The sequence below is a fragment of the Chrysochloris asiatica genome, unplaced genomic scaffold, assembly GCF_000296735.1.
Source record: "Chrysochloris asiatica unplaced genomic scaffold, ChrAsi1.0 scaffold00055, whole genome shotgun sequence".
Classification (NCBI taxonomy): domain Eukaryota; kingdom Metazoa; phylum Chordata; class Mammalia; order Afrosoricida; family Chrysochloridae; genus Chrysochloris; species Chrysochloris asiatica.
In genome coordinates this window covers 2,472,792-2,489,271 of record NW_006408573.1, presented here as the reverse complement: position 1 = coordinate 2,489,271, position 16,480 = coordinate 2,472,792, and the positions used below count along the sequence as shown (strand labels likewise).

At 39.4% G+C, this 16,480-nt stretch overlaps 1 protein-coding gene and 1 pseudogene across 1 annotated transcript in view; one reads left to right on the top strand and one right to left on the bottom strand.

Annotated features, from left to right (window-relative positions):
• FTO (fat mass and obesity associated) overlaps positions 1-16,480 on the bottom strand; it is a 621,108-nt gene that overhangs the window by 160,241 nt on the left and 444,387 nt on the right. The gene's annotated exons all lie outside the window — the stretch shown is intronic.
• On the top strand, positions 6,861-7,250 carry LOC102840588 (annotated as a pseudogene).

Here is a 16,480-nt window from a genome sequence, read left to right as displayed (position 1 = left end):
TCTCCCGCGGAGCAGCTGGTAGTTTCGAACCGCTGACCTTATGGTTCGCAGCCCGATTCGTAACCACTACGCTACCAGAGCAAGGAGACTAGTACTTCTTAATTACAGGATGCAATTTAGGAAAGCATTTTACTATTAAAAATAGACAATAATGAAGTAACTATAGTCATTGAAGGTATTAATAATCCCCAAATATACCTCCAAAGGAAGGGAAAACTAGCAGAAGACACAAAAAATTCTAACACACACACACTTTGGCCAGTAAGCACACAAAAATAATTAATGATAAAGAAATGAAATGAGATATTATGTTTAACTCATAAAATTGGCAGTTTCTTCTTAATGGTATTATTCCATGCTGCCAAACATGAGACGGGAAAGTCATTCTCAAACATTGTTGGTGTAATTAAATTTTTTTTATCATTCTAAAACTCAAATTGGCACTGTTCTATTCCAACATTCACTGCACACATACTTTATCAAGTTCCTGTGCTTTGTTGTTGTTCTTAGGGGCTGTTGACCTGGTTCTATCTCAGAGTGAGTGACCCAACATGTAACAGATCAGAAAACTGCCTGGTTCTGGGCCATCCTCACTATGCTTGCTATGTTTGAGACCATTGTGACTTCTTGTTTTTGTTAGGTGCCATCGAGATAGTTGTCTTCCAAATTTCTTGGCATAGATGAGTGAGTGCCTCCTGTGCCGTCTCACTTTCTTGAAAGATTTCAATGTTAATTCCATCAATTCCTGGTGCCTTGTTCTTTGCCAATTCCTTCAATACACCTTGGACTTCCTCCTTCAGGACCACTGGCTCTTGATCATATGCTACCTCTTGAAACAGCTGAACATCAACCATTTCCTTTTGGTACAGTGACTCTGCATATTCCTTCCATCTTCACTTGATCTTTTTGTATCATTCAATAATTTGCCAAGAGACTCCTTCAATAACAAAATTGAGGATTGAGTTTTTTCTTCAGTTCAGTCAGCTTTAGAAATGCTGAGAGTGTTCTTCCTTTTTGGTTTTCTGATTTGAGATCTTCACACATTTTGTTGTAATATTTGGCTTTATCTTCTTGAGCTAATCTTTGAAATGTTCTGTTCAGCTCTTGGACCTCCTCATTTATTCCATTTGCTTTAGCATCTCTACGCTGGAGAGCAAGTTTCAGTGTCTCTTCTGACATCCATTTTGACCTTTTCTTTCTTTCTTGTCTTCTTAATGACTTTTTGCTTTCTTCATGTATGATGTTCTTGATGTCACCCCACAACTCTTCTGGTCTTCGGTCTTTAGTGTTTAATGTACCAAATCTGTTCTTCAGATGATCTCTAAATTCAGGTGGGATATATTCAAGGTCAGATTTTGGCTCTCGTGGACTTGTTTTCATTTTCTTCAGCTTCAGTTTGAATTTGCATATGAGTAATTGGTGATCTATTCCACAGTCTGCCCTTGGCCTTGTTTTCACTGATAATACAGAACTTTTACATCGTCTCTTTCTGCAGATGTAGTCAATTTGATTTCTATGTATTCCAACTAGTGAGGTCCATGTGTATAATCGTCTCTTATGCTGTCTAAAGAAGATATTTGAAATGAACAAATCATTGATCTTGCAGAATTCTATCATGCGTTCTCTAGCATCATTTCTATCACCAAGGCCATATTTTCCAATTACTTATCCTTCCTCTTTGCTCCCAACCTTTGCATTCCAATCACCAGTAATGATCAATACATCTTGATTGCATGTTTGATCGATTTTAGACTGAAGAAGTTGATAGAATTCTTCTATTTCATCCTCACTGGTTTTAGTGGCTGGTGCATAAATTTGAATAATAGTGGTATTAACTGGGCTTCCCTATAGGTGCATAGATATTATCCTATCACAGACAGCGTTGTACCTCATGACTGATCTGGATATGTTCTTTTTGACGATGAATTCATCATCATTCCTCTTCAATTTGTCATTCCCGGCATAGTAAACCATGTGGTCATCAGATTCAAAATGGCCAATACCAGTCCATTTCAGCTCACTAATGCCTAAGATATCGATGTTTATGCATTCCATTTCATTTTTGACAATTTCCAGTTTTCCCAGATTCTTACTTCATACATTCCATGTTCCGATTTTCAATGGATGTTTACAGTTGTTTCTCTTCATTTTGAGTTGTGCCCCATCAGCAAATGAAGGTCCCACTGGCTTTACTCCATTCGCGACATCATGGTCAACTCTACTTTGAGGAGGCAGCTCTTCCCCAGTCGCATTTTGAGTGCCTTCCAACCTGAGGGGCTCATTTTCCAGCACTATATCTGACAGTGTTTCTCTGCAATTCATAAGGTTTTCAGTGGCTAAATATTTGGAAGCAGTTCGCCACTCTTTCTTCCTAGTCTGTCTTCGTCTGGAAGCTCATGTGAAACCTGTCCACCATGGGTGACCCTGCTGTATTTAAAATACCATTGGCATAGCTTTCAGAATCACAGCAACTCACAAGCCACCACAGTAGGACAAACTGACAGATGAGTGGTGGTGTAATTTGTTAGGGTTATAAAATGTACAGCCCCCTTTACCTATTAGTTCTCTATCTGGTTAAATGAATTATTATATGTTCTGAGTGAAATTATTTTTGAAGAAACTGTAAAGTTTACAAAATTGACTATCAATATTTTATGAAAATATATGGTACAAAAAATTTAAATACAGAAATATTTCTATTCATATGCCAAATATCAGCAATACCGGGTGACAGCATTATGGGTCATTTCTATTTATGTGTGTTTCTGTATTATTCAAAATTTCTACAGTAAGTATTTATTATTAATTTTAAAATTAGAAAACTGTGGTAAGAATTCTAGGAAGATAGCAGTTAAAACAAACCAGTGTTCTGATCCCGCCTTCCACTCTCCCTCCCTCCAGCCCCAGCTCAATACAAGAAGAAATATAAGGAACACTTGCTCAGTTTTGAGGTATTCTGCACTGGGGAGCAGAAGAAAGTAGCAGGGAACTGCAGAGAGGCAAGAAGCAACAAATCAAGGCTTCACAAATACAGGAGAACAATCACTTCTCCCAACATCCTGCCCCACTCGCCCAGCATGCCAGCTGCAGGCCACTGTGAACTGGGGTAATAGTTCCAGAAACAGAGTTTACTGCTCTAACCATCACAGTCCCTAACTGTACAGAGTTAGAGCCCTACCCTTCTGCCCTAAACCAATAAGGCAGAGCTCCCTGGGGGTCCATTTAGACTGAGGCAGCACTTCCCCCACTCAGCAGCTGCCAGTTGCAAGCTTGCTTCCAATTGCTACAGAAGGCCCAGGGAGAGGAGTCTTCACCCACAGTTAGCACTCTACCTGCCTCCCTCTGCACCTCCCAGGGAGTCAGTTCTGGTCTGTCTGCTCCCCTTTTCATGCAGTGCTGAGGACTGCTGACTAAAGCTGCTGAGTGCCAAGCAGCAGGCATCCTTCGTGGACACTATGCCCACAGCCAACAGATGCCAGCATGGTTGGGGAGGCCTAGATAGGCACTGGCATACTGTCAGCTGCAGGCCTACTGCAGATTGCTGGAGAAAACGTGCACAGTGGAGTCTGCACCTGTAACTAACACTCTACCAGCCCCTATACATCCTGTAGCTCAGGCCTCTGAAACCTATAGGACAAATTTCCTGGTTTATCTGCCTGTTTCAGTCAGTGCTGAGAACCGCTGTGTGCCAGGAAGTAGGCATGGTTAATGCATGGTGTGCTGTGGAGTCGGTTCCGACTCATAGCGACCCGAGGCTATAAATCTTTACAGGACCAGAAAGCCTCATCTTTCTCCCATGGAAGTAGTTTCAAACTGCTGACCTTGAGCCTGACTGGTAACCACTGCGTGCTACACCCACAGTCAGTATATTAGAGGGAGGGCTCTGATAGCAACAAGACAGACGTCTCCACTTGGAGCATGACACCCTACCCCTCACTTGGACACTGCTGCTTGAAAGACTGCTGTGAATTACTACAGAAGGGCCCTACAGTGGAGTCTGCTCCCAGAGTCAGCACTCTACCTGCCTCCTTGCAAACCCCATAGCTCTGCAAGGAGATAACTGAAACCAAAGGAGATACCTTGGATATAAGCAGACGCTACAGAGCATGGACAAAACCCCAGTCAAAACTGGAGCCAGAAGGTGCTCACTGCATGTGGATATTCAGAGTAAACCTGTGATTACAGAAACAGAAAAAGGAATGGAGTAGTTACCATAGAGAAGGGACTGCATCCTCTGGTGGACAGAATGATAAGTGCATGCTCTCTCACCTGAGTGCCCACTGGTGACCAGAATGACTGCAGGATGGTCTCTTGTGTGTTTGGAAGAAACTGAAAGCTGAAAATTAACATCAGGAGCTTACCAATCCCTCTATTAAAGCAAGGGGGAAAAAGGAGCAGAGAGAGGAACTGATCAGCAAAGGGCAAAGGCTCTCCCAACCAAGAATGCCTTGCAGGAAGTACTACAGGCAGACACTGGTAAAAACTGAGCAAGTTCACACCCTCAAAGATTCCAATGACCCAACCAAAGTTAACAAGACATACAGGGAACAAAGAGACAATGATCTAGCCAAGTGAACATGAAAAGGAATTGAAAGTGCATCAGGGATGACTAAATAATGACAAAAATGGACAATATAATACATTAAACATAATTAAAGAACTAAGGAAAAATATAGACAAAGACATAAATGGAAAAAATTAAAACAATGCAAGAATAAATGAGGATCTAACAGAGAGACACTGCCATTGAAAGGGACAATAACTGAAATGAGAACCACAACAGAAGGACGTACACACAGATTTAACGAGGCAGAAGAGAGAATCACTGAATTACAGGATTGTTGTTGTTGTTGTTAAGTGCCGTCGAGTCGGTTCCGACCCATAGCGACCCTGTACAGGGTTTCCGAGGGTGTAAATCCTTACAGGAGTAGAAAGCCTCATCTTTCTCCGGCAGAGCGGCTGGTAGTTTCGAACCGCTGACCTTAAGGTTCGCAGCCCGATTCGTAACCACTACGCTACCAGAGTTACAGGATAAGACGGTTAAAATACAGGCATTAAAGAGCAACAAGAACCAAGGCTCAAGAAGGGTGAGCACAGTTTAATGGAACTACTGATGAAGACAATGAGCACAGCCTTCAGTATGGATTACATCTCAATGGAAAGAAAACAAAAATCTTCACCACTGGACCAATAAACAACATTCTTATCAACGGAGAAAAGATTGAAGTTGTCAAGGACTTCATTCTTCTTGGATCAACTATCAACACTCACGGAAGCAGCAGTCAAGAGATCAAATGACATATTGCATTAGGCAAATCTGCTACACAAGACCTTTTTAAAGTGTTGAAGAGCAAAGATGTCAGCTTGAGGACTAAGGTGCGCCTGATCCAATCCATGGTATTTTCAATAACCTCATATATGGATGTGAAAGCTGGACAGTGAATAAGGAAGACCATAGAAGAATTGATGCCTTTGAGTTATGGTGTTGGAGGAGAATATTGAAAACTACCATGGGCTGCCAAAAGAACCAATAGATCCGTTTTGGAAGAAGTGCAGTCAGAGTGCTCCTTAGAGGCCAGGATGGCCAAACTTTGTCTCTCATATTTTGGACATATTGTCAGGAGGGACCAGTCGCTGGAAAAGGATATCATGTTTGGTAAGGTAGAGGGTCAAAGAAATAGAGGAAGACCCCAATGAGATGGATTAGCCAAGTGGCAGCATCAATGGACTCATGCGTGGCAACAGTAGTGAGGTTGGCCCAGGATTTGGCAGTGTTTCGTTCTGCTGTGCATAAGGTCGCTATGGGTCGGTACTGACTCCATGGCACCTAACAACAACAATAGGACAAAAGCATGAGACTTAACGTGTATATCATGGGAGCTCCAGACAGGGCTGGGAGAGAAATAAAGACGGAAAAATTACCCAGTCTAATTAAAGACATGATTCTACAAATCCAAGAAGCTCAAAGAACTCTAAGCAGATAAACACATAGAAACCTAAATCATCATAGTTGCTTTTAAGTGTCATCGAATCGGTTCCGACTCATAGCAATCCCATATAGAGTTTCTGAGGAGTGGCTGGCTGGTTTGAACCACTGACCTCACAGTTCAAACTGATCTTGTGGTCCAGTGCATTATCTTGTAGCACCACACCAGGACTCCATCATAATTAGGTTCTCAAAAATTAAAAATAGACAATCCTAAAGAAGCGAGAAAAATCATTCATATACAAAAGATCCCCAATAAAACTGTCCATTTACATTGGAGTCCAGAAGGCAATGCAATGGTATATTTCAAGTGTTAAAAGAAAAAACAAAAAAGTCAACACCCAGTGAAGTTATCATTCAAGAACAAAGATAAAATTAAACATTCCAAGACAAACAGAAGCTTAAGAGAGTTCATATCCATCAGACTGGTTGTACATAAACTAAAGGAGTTCTGTAGATAGAAAGTAAAATATATAAGAAGGCAATTCAAAGCTATATATAAAAACAAGCTCTGTCATAAAGAGAAATGAATAGATAAATATAATGGCTAGCGATAAGGTAATCATGCTTGCCAATTCTAAATGTTTTACCTTCATGTCTTTTAATAGCACACATATATAATACAAGGATAAAATTAAGTTATAGGGCACATGAAATATGAAGATGTAGTTAGTGATAATAACAACAAAATGGGGGAGAGAAAAATGGTAGAGATAGAATTTTGTTGCCTGTTGCTGAAGTTAAGTTGATACCAATTTATCTGATAATGTTGTAAATAAAAGTTCTTCAATATAATATCCATGGTAACTACTAAGAAAATATATAAAAAGTATACACAAGAAGAAGTAAGACTCTTTCTGCCTCCACTGCCGCCATGGCACCTGTGAAAAAGTTTGTGGCGAAGGGGGGCAAAAAGAGAAGCAGGTTTTTGAAGTTCACCCTTGACTGCACCCACACTGTAGAAGATGGAATCATGGATGCTGCCAATTTTGACAGTTTCTTCAAGAAAGAATCAAAGACAATGGGAAAGCTGGTCATCTCAGTGGAGGGGTTGTAACCATTGAAAGAAGCAAGTGCAAGATTACTATAACCTCCGAGGTGCCTTTTTCCAAAAGGTATTTGAAATATCTCACCAAAAAATATTTGAAGAAGAATAAAGAATAATCTAGGTGATTCGTTGCGCGTAGTTGCTAACAGCAAAGAACGTTATGAATTACATTACTTCCAGATGAACTAGGATGAAGAAGAGGAAGATGAGGATTAAAACTCACTTATCTGGAATATTTTGTATAAGTCCTTGAATAAAGCTTGGGAACCAAAAAAAAAAAAAAAAAATTAAGGAAATAAGAGAACAAAAAGAATTCACTACCATACACTGACAAAATACAAAAGTATGGAATCCTAAAGTACAAAAATAAGAAGGCTTAAGACACACAAGAGAAACAACAAAATGGCAGAAGTAAGTCACCTTTTATCAGTAAATAAGTGAATGTAAATGGGCTAAATGCACCAATCAAAAGGCAGAGAGTGGCAGATGGATATGCTGTTTACAAGAGATACACTTTAAATTCAAGGACACAAATAGGTTAATAGTTAAGAAGTATTCATGCAAATAAAAACTGAAGGAGAGCTATGATGGCAATTTTAATGTCACACAAAGTAAACTTTAAAACAAAATCTGACAAAAAAGATAAATGTGGACATTACATAGCGATAAAAAGGTCAGTTAGTCAGTATTTAACTATCATAAATATATCTGTAAAGAAGTAAAAAAGTATGTTATAAAATCATAGAAACTTTGATTAAGCAAAAATATCAAAATGTAAAGCTCTGATTTTCTAACATACCCTCCATCTATACAGTGTTTCCATGTCTCTCACCCTTCCCTGAAGAACACAGTGTTCTTTATCAAATTGGCAGTGTGGGTATCCTCGACGAACTCCAATCTTGTTACTTTGCGTTTGGAGAACAAAAGAACAGAAAGAAGTCTGAAGGGGCAAGGTCAGGGCTAAAGGATGGATGGATAAATTTTACCAACAAAATTCTGGTAGATCAGCTTACCCTCAAAGAATGAGCCAGCACAATTTTCCTGCCCTTTCTAACCGATGAAGTTTTCAATTTTCTTAAAATTTCTTTCTATTAAAAATACAAAAACACAACAAAACAAAGCAAAAACCTTTTTTTTTTTTTTATTATTAGCTCCTGTGATTGTCCTGTGCCTTTCAGGAAAATCAGCCAAGATTACTCCCTTGGGAATCCCAAGTGAGCTGACCTCTCTGCATGGAATTTAACTGACTCTGCGGATCCCCTAGGAAGCCACTGTTTTGATTGGGCCTTTTTTCTGAAGGCCCCCTAATACTACTAAATCAAAACAAAATCAAACCCACTGCCTCAGTTTGATTCTGACTCATAGTGACCCTGTATCAGGTTCCTGAGAGTGTAAATCTTTATACAAGTAGACACCTCCTCTTTCTCCCCCATAGTAGCTGCTAGGCTTGCAGCTCTGTCTAACCCACAGGATCATCAGGTATGAAAGAGTATATTACTGAAGGCACTCTTCTGCAGGCATACACCAATCACAGAGACATGAATAAACCCATGTATGTATGAACTAGAACCTTAGTAGCAATACATTTTGACTTACCTTCTTACAGTAAACACCAGGGCACCTAAACATGAATATTTAAAGCAAACACTGACCAAATTGAAGGAAGAAACAAATAGTAGTACATTAAGAGTTGGACACTTCTATACACCAGTTTCTAAACTGGATAGCACACCCAGAAAGAAAATTAGCAGGGAAACCAGGGGCCTGCATAATACTATAAACCAAGTAGACCCAAAGACATATAAAACGTATACAACACTCTACCCCAAAACACTACAGTACACATTCTACTCAAGTGCACATGGATCATTCTCCAGCATAGACCACATTTTAGGTCACAAATCAAGTACTGATAAATTTACAAAGACTGAAACAGCACAAGGTATTTTCTTTGATCATAGCGTCATGAAACTAAGAATCAATAAAAAACAACAACAACAAAACAAACCTGGAAAATACACAAACAAGGAACTCAAACAACACACTTAAACTACCAATGGATCAAGGAGAAATCACAAATTTCTTAACATCAAACGAAAAAGAAAGCACAATATGCCCAAACGTATCAATGTAGTAAAGGCGGCACTCGGCAGAAAGCTATAGTAATACATACCTACGTTAAAAAAAAAAAAAAGAAAAAGATCTCAAATTAACAGTTTAACCCCACAACTTCAGGAACTAGAATGAGAAGAACAAATTACACCTAAACCTATCAGAGCAGAGGACATAACAAAACCAGAGTGAAAAAAATAAAATCAAAACCACAAACATAATGTTGTTGAGGTTATTAGGTGCCATCAGGTCAGTTCCAACTCACAGTGACCCTAAGCACGACAGAATGAAGTACTGCCTGGTCCTGTGCCAACCTCACAAACGTTTGAGCCCACTGCTGCTGTCACTGTGTCACTCCACCTCATTGGACGTTTCCCTCTCTTTTGCTGACCCTCCACTTGACCAAGCATGATGTTCTTCTCTAGGGACAAATAAAAATAACAGAATCAATAAAACCAGAAGATGGTTCTCCATAAAGATCAATAACATTGACGTACTAGTAGCTAGATTGACAAAGATACTAATAACCAAAATAAAAAATGAAAGATGGGACATTACACTTGAACTCAGAGAAATAAAGAAAATTGGCAGTGCTGGTGTTCCGTAGAGTCAGTTCCAACTCATAGCGACTCTACATAAGGTTTACAAAGCTGTAAATATTTACAGAAGCAGAAAGCCTTGTCTTTCTCCCATGGAATGGCTGGTAGTTTCGAACTGCTGACCTTGAGACTAGCAGCCCGACTCGTAACCACTACACTAACACAGAATATTATGAAGAACGGTACGGCAACAAACTGGGCAAGCTAGATGAAATGGATAAATTCTTAAGTCATTAGAGGCACACAACCTACCCAAAGGACCTCAAGAGGAAATAGAAAGTCTCAGCAGACAGATAACAAGAGAAAAGACAATCAGTGATTAAAAACCTCCCAACAACAACATAAGTCTTGGACCAGATGGCTTCACTACGGAATTCTAACCAACACTTGGAGAAGAAATACCACCAATACAGAGATGGAAGAAATTCTCTCTAATTCTTTCTATGAAGCACGCATGACCCTAATACTCAAATCAGACAAGGACATCATAAGAAAACTAAAAGCCAACATCTCTCAGATGCAAAAATCTTCAACAAAATACTAGTGAACAGAATTCAACAGCATATTAAGAATCATACACCATGACCAAGTGGGCTTTATTCCAGAAATGGAAGGGTGGTTCAACATTAGAAAATAAAACCTACTTAATACATCACATCAATAGAATAAAAGAAAAGAATCACATGATAATCTCTGTGCATGCAGAAAAAGCATTTTGATACAAACCAACATCTTCTCTTGATGAAAATCCTAAAGGAAATTCAATGAGAAGGGAAATTCCTCAATACAATCCAGGGCGTATATGAAGAGCTAACTGTTGTTGTTAAGTGCCGTGGAGTCAATTCTGACTCATAGTAACACTATATGGGATTTCTGAGGCTTTCTGATCCCGCAGATATTGAAAGCCTCAATATCTGCGGGATCAGAAAGCCTCCTCTTTCTCCTGCAGAACTGGTGGGTTTGAACTGCCAACCAGTGCTTATCCTTTGGCGCCACCATACTCTCCATGAAAAGCCAACAGCCAACATTATACTTAACAGAGACTGAGACTGATAGAGTTGGAAATAAGAGTGCCCAGCTTAAAGATGGCAGACGACACCACTTTAAATGTGTGCTACTTTCCACAGTCCTGGCAAAAGTCCCCTCTCCCACATCAGGCTCCTGAGAGGGCTTACTATGCCTCTTTGTACCCCGCGTTCCAGGTCTTTGACCAATAATTTCTCCCGTTCTGGTCATCACTTAATTTCACCCCAACTTAAGGAAACTTGAGTCTGTTCAATTTTGCTTTGTTAGTCTTATGAATTGGTTTGAAGCTCTGCTTTCAGGGGCTATGGAGAGTGGATGAACCTCTGAAACTGTTGTAAGATTCTCTTTAAACCAAAAATATTCCCTCAAGTTATTAGTTAAAAAGGTCTGCCTTGAGCATTATGCTGTTCTTTATGTGATCAAACTGACAACAAACAGCAACTTGGAAGATGACATAGGAACCTTAGGGGACAGTGAATTTACGGTAAGGAGGGAAGAATAACTGAGAAAAGGAGGACAAGAATGATTGCAAAACATGAAGAACAGAATCAATGTCACTAAACCGCACATGCAGAAACTGGCAAAGGTTCAAGAACTGATGCGTGTATTCTCGACAACAAAATAGTAAAAATACTTTACTTTAGTAAAAATAGAAAAAGCGGGGACTATTTAGAATCTCAAAAACATGTAACTGAACAAGAAAACATCAAAACTACAAATGCAGAGTTTAGTGAACATTCAGAACAATACCAGAAAAGCATAAATCTTGGAGCCTGAAACAAATTTGCAGAAGCATGCTTAAAAACAAAATGTTCACACCAGAAGACCCACCTACTTTCATCTCCTCCTCCTATAACTAGGAAACCAATGTTGACCGCTGAAATGACTTGAAGTCATACTGCAAGTTGAGAGGTAAAAGCCCAATGACTCCTGGCTCCCAAGTTAAGCTGTTTTCCACTCTGGTGGTACAGCAGTTAAATGTGCAGCTGCTAACCTAAAGGCTGGAGATTTGAATCCACTCAGCTCCAATGAGAAGAGACTCATACAGATGATGGCCTAGGGAAACCTTATGGGGCTGTTCTTCTCTGTTCTTGTGAGTCTTAATCAGCTCAATGGCATACTACGGGAGCTGCAAACAGGTTTAATCTAAGTAGCAAGTCCAATCAAATGGTAGAATTTGTTTACAATGCTGTGTTGAGAAGGCTATATACAAAACTCAGGGTGAAAATCTATGTTGAGGTTTGTGAAACCCACCCCATCAGCATGAGAAACAAAGTGGAGTATGCCGCATGTGACATTCCTGCACAACTCAACACAACACTGGTCTCTGCAAGCACGTGCTACTCACCATACAACAGCACATATTGATTGTCATGCTGTGGGTTAATGCACTGGACTGCAAGGTTGGTTTGAACTGCAAGGTCGGCAGTTCAAGCTCACCAGCCGCTCTCTGGAAACCCTATACAGGGTCGCTATTAGTCAGAACCAACTGAAAGGCACACAACAACAACAACAACAACAAGGGAGCACTGGATACAAACAAGTAAATAAAACTAGAGCTGCAATGATCTAAGAGCAAGACATTTTCCCCCTTTCCAGTTGACACAGGTTTTATAAAGGTGCAGCATCATGCTTCAATGAAATATTTATCCTAACTCCTTTTCATTTCTTTCCAGAAAGAAGCCAGGAGGCAAGATCAAAAAGGTTGAAAGTTGAAAGCGCAAACTCATGCCTTTCCTCTGGAAAGCTATAAATAGAAAAAAAGTTCAAAGATTTGAAGGAAGTTACAGGCAAAAAGCCTTGATGCAAAAATGGCCAAAAGCCAATGAACCCTTGGACACACTTCAAAAGGGTCAGTCTCACAGGGGAGGTAAGAGTGAATGAGACGTACTGAGCTCGGCTAAGGAGGACCAGCGAGCTCCGGAGAAGACTTTCTATAAAGGGTTCTCACAACTCAAATCCATCAACACATTACATCAAGATCAAGTCTGGCTTATTCCAGGAGTGCAAGGATGGCTCAACAGTCTAAAATCGAATAATCCCAAATTCCATTCATAGATGGAAGGAGAAAATCCGTATCGTTGCCTCAGTAAACACCCCCTGCCATCTCGGCTACACTCCACAAGGGTTTTAATTAAATTCAGTAACCATTACTGGATAGAAACTTGGAACAACTGTGGAAGAGAATACAAATTCCTTTACTTAATAAAGGGTATTTATTAGAAATCTCAGCAAGTCTTTAGTGCAACTGTAAAGTATCAGTGCCATCAATTAAAGTCAGGAGAAATATGAGGATATCTAGTATTGCTACTACTATGTATTATTCTGGAAATCACTGCTAAGAGAAGATGATAGAAAAAAAAAAGTATATATATATATTACAAAGGAAAATGCAACATCATTGTTATCTTAGATTATATAATTTCTGATCTAGAAATTTTAAGAAAATCAACTGAAAAATTACTAGAACTAATAAAAAAAAAAGTTCAGTAAGTTAACAAGATACACATCAAATACAAACAACTTTTTGACATATTTATAAAACTATTAGAATAGCAATGTTGTTGTTATTAAGTGTTGTCGAGTTGATTCCGACCCATAGCAACCCTGTACAGAGTTTCTGAGGAGCGACTGGTGAGCTTGAACCACCAACCTTGCAGTTCAAACACCTTTGCAATTAGGCACATTAACACACAGCGCCACACCAGCACTCCAGAACAGCGATAAACACTATTAAATATCTAGAAATACACTTGGCAGGATGTGAAGAAAAATTTAAACTCCACTTAAGGACACAAAAGATGATAGAAATAAGAGGTATATAATATTAAAAGGTGGAGACAATATATTTTGAAAGCTCTCCAACAAATAAATCTATAAATTCAATATATTCATAGTAAAAATGTCCATGAAATATTAATAATAGAAAGTAACTATATGATTCTAAAATTTACCTAGAAGAAAAAGGTATAATAATAGCTAACAAAGTTTTCAAAAGAAAATGGGAGGGAGCAGACCCTACTATGGGGAGTCTGGGTAGCACAAGTGGTTGCTAACTGAAAGGTTGGTGGTTCGACCCCATCCAGTGGTTCCACTGAAGAAAAGTTTGGTGAACTGTTACCATAGTTAGCAGCCACGAAAACCCTCCAGAGCAGCCATACGCTGTAATACAGGGGGTTTCCAGGAATTGAGGGCCAACTCAATCAACAGCAGCTAGGAAGAATAACCACAGTCCGTATCCGTATAGATTCAAACCCACCAGCTGCTCCTTGGAAACCCTATACAGCAGAGGTGGGGAATCTCTTTGCTGCCAAAGTATACAACATCATTCACGGGTCATACAAAATTATCAACTTAAAAAATCAGCCTGCTCTATTTGGTCAAATATTTAATTAACTGTGGCACTGTGGGCTAATAAGCTGGACTGCAGGGTTGGTTTGAACTGCAAGGTCGGTGGTTTAACTCACCAGCCACTCCTTGGAAACACTATACAGGGTCTATATGACTTGGCACCAACTTGGCAGTTCTTAACAACAGTGTGATGACTGGAACTGCGGTTACCTTGGCAGGGCTAGATCAAACGATTTTGCGAGCTTTAAACAGCCCACAGGACGGAAGTTCCATAGACCTGCTATACAGGGTTGCTAGGAGTCAGAATGAACTCAATCACACTTAACAAGAACATGTATTGAGTTATTGAGTAGAGTAGGTTCCTACTCATAGTGCCCCTGTATCAGGTTTCCAAGGAGCAGTGAGCAGGTGAAGGGGTTTGAATGCTTATCCTATAATGTCATACCAGGACACACACTCACTCTCTCTCTCTCTCTCTCTCTCTCTCTCTCTCTCTCTCTCTCTCTCTATCTATCTATCTATATATAGATAGATAGATAGAGAGAGAGAGTGTGTCATTCACATCATTCACAGGTCATACAAAATTATCAACTTAAAAAATCAGCCTGCTCTATTTGGTCAAATATTTAATTAACTGTGGCACTGTGGGCTAATAAGCTGGACTTCAGGGTTGGTTTGAACTGCAAGGTCGGTGGTTTAACTCATATATATATATATATATATATATATATATATATATATATATATATACACACACACCACACACATATACAATAGTCTTACTATCACAAAACAAAAGTCTTTAGTAATTAGATAAAAATATAATACAACGGTAGGTTCAAGAGGCAGACATTAAACACAAAACTACAAAAGCATCAGAATAAGATTAAAGTGAATTTATTTTAACATGGATTAAGAAAAGTGGTCTTAATTAAGATATAATATGGAAACACAATAAAAGAAAGTAATAATATATTTGGTTATAAACAGCAACATATTTATAAGATACAAGACATCATAATGGAATTTAAATAGCAAGCCACAGACTGAGAGAACATATTTGTAACATATAAAATGCTTTTAAGTGCCATCAAGTTGGTTCTGATTCCTACTTACCCTGTATAGGGTTTCCAAGGAACAGCTGATGGATATGAACTGTCGACCTTGTGGTTAGCATTCTAGTGCTTATCCTATAGCATCATGTTATTGTTAAGTGCCGTGGTGTCAGTTCCAACTCATAGTGACCATATATAGCATTTTTGAGGCTTTAAATCTTCATGGGAGCAGAAAGCTTCATCTTTCTTCCCTGCAGCGGCTGGAAGGCTCACACAGTAGACCTTGGGGCTTGCAGCCCAGATATTAATCTCTTCTATGGAGTGACTGTATTACATATTAACTATTATTGTGAATTAAGTGAAGACTTATAGATAAGAAGATCATTAGTTCTACATTCAACATTCAAAAATTCTGTTTCATCTCAATGATTACAATCCCCTCCCTGCAACACCAGTTATCCCACTTCTTCCCTGGGGTTCCTATTTGCAGTCCAGCCACCTTCCTACCCCTTCTCCACTTTGTCTTTAGGAAAATATTGCCCTGTTGACTGTGAATGGCTGACCATTCCATGGTGAGCATACCTGACTAGTGCTGTTGCTCCCCGATAAAGCTGTAGGAAATTTTACTGCTTAGCTGAAAACTGGACAACAAGGACGAGTTCTTTTCCAGACCTAAGGACAGTCAAAGGCCATAGTCTCATATTCCTCCAGTCTATTTCTGACCAGTTAACCTGTTGCTGTTGTTTAATTAGATAATTTTGAGTTTTCCCCCCACCTTTTCTTCCACTCTATCCAGGATCCTCTACTGTGATCTCTCTTAGGTCGGTTGGTAGCAGTGACCGGCAACCTCCAGTTCTTCTGGTCTCACAGTCATGGAGACTGATGTTCACAAGTCCCATCAATCCACTGGACTAGTTGAATCCAAGCCTCTTCAGTTCTTATCATTCTTTTTTCTTCTGCACACAGAGGCCAATAGCTGCACCTTAGACGCTGCTCACAAGCTTTCAGGATTTCAGATTCTCCTCACCCAAACAAGTTATAGACTGTCTTTGTGGACTATGTTATGCCAGTTAACCTTGCTGTCCCCTGAGACTACAGTCCTGAGCCCCCGGGACCATCAACTTATTGCTTTAAGATGTTTGATAATATCTAGGAAGTTTTCATCATTCATAGTTATGTTTACAGAAAAATACAAATATCGTCTTTCAAACTCATATGTGGGAAATATAAGTTGTATATATATATATATATATGTTGTTGTTGTTAAGTGCCATCAAGTCGGCTCCGACCCATAGCAACCCTG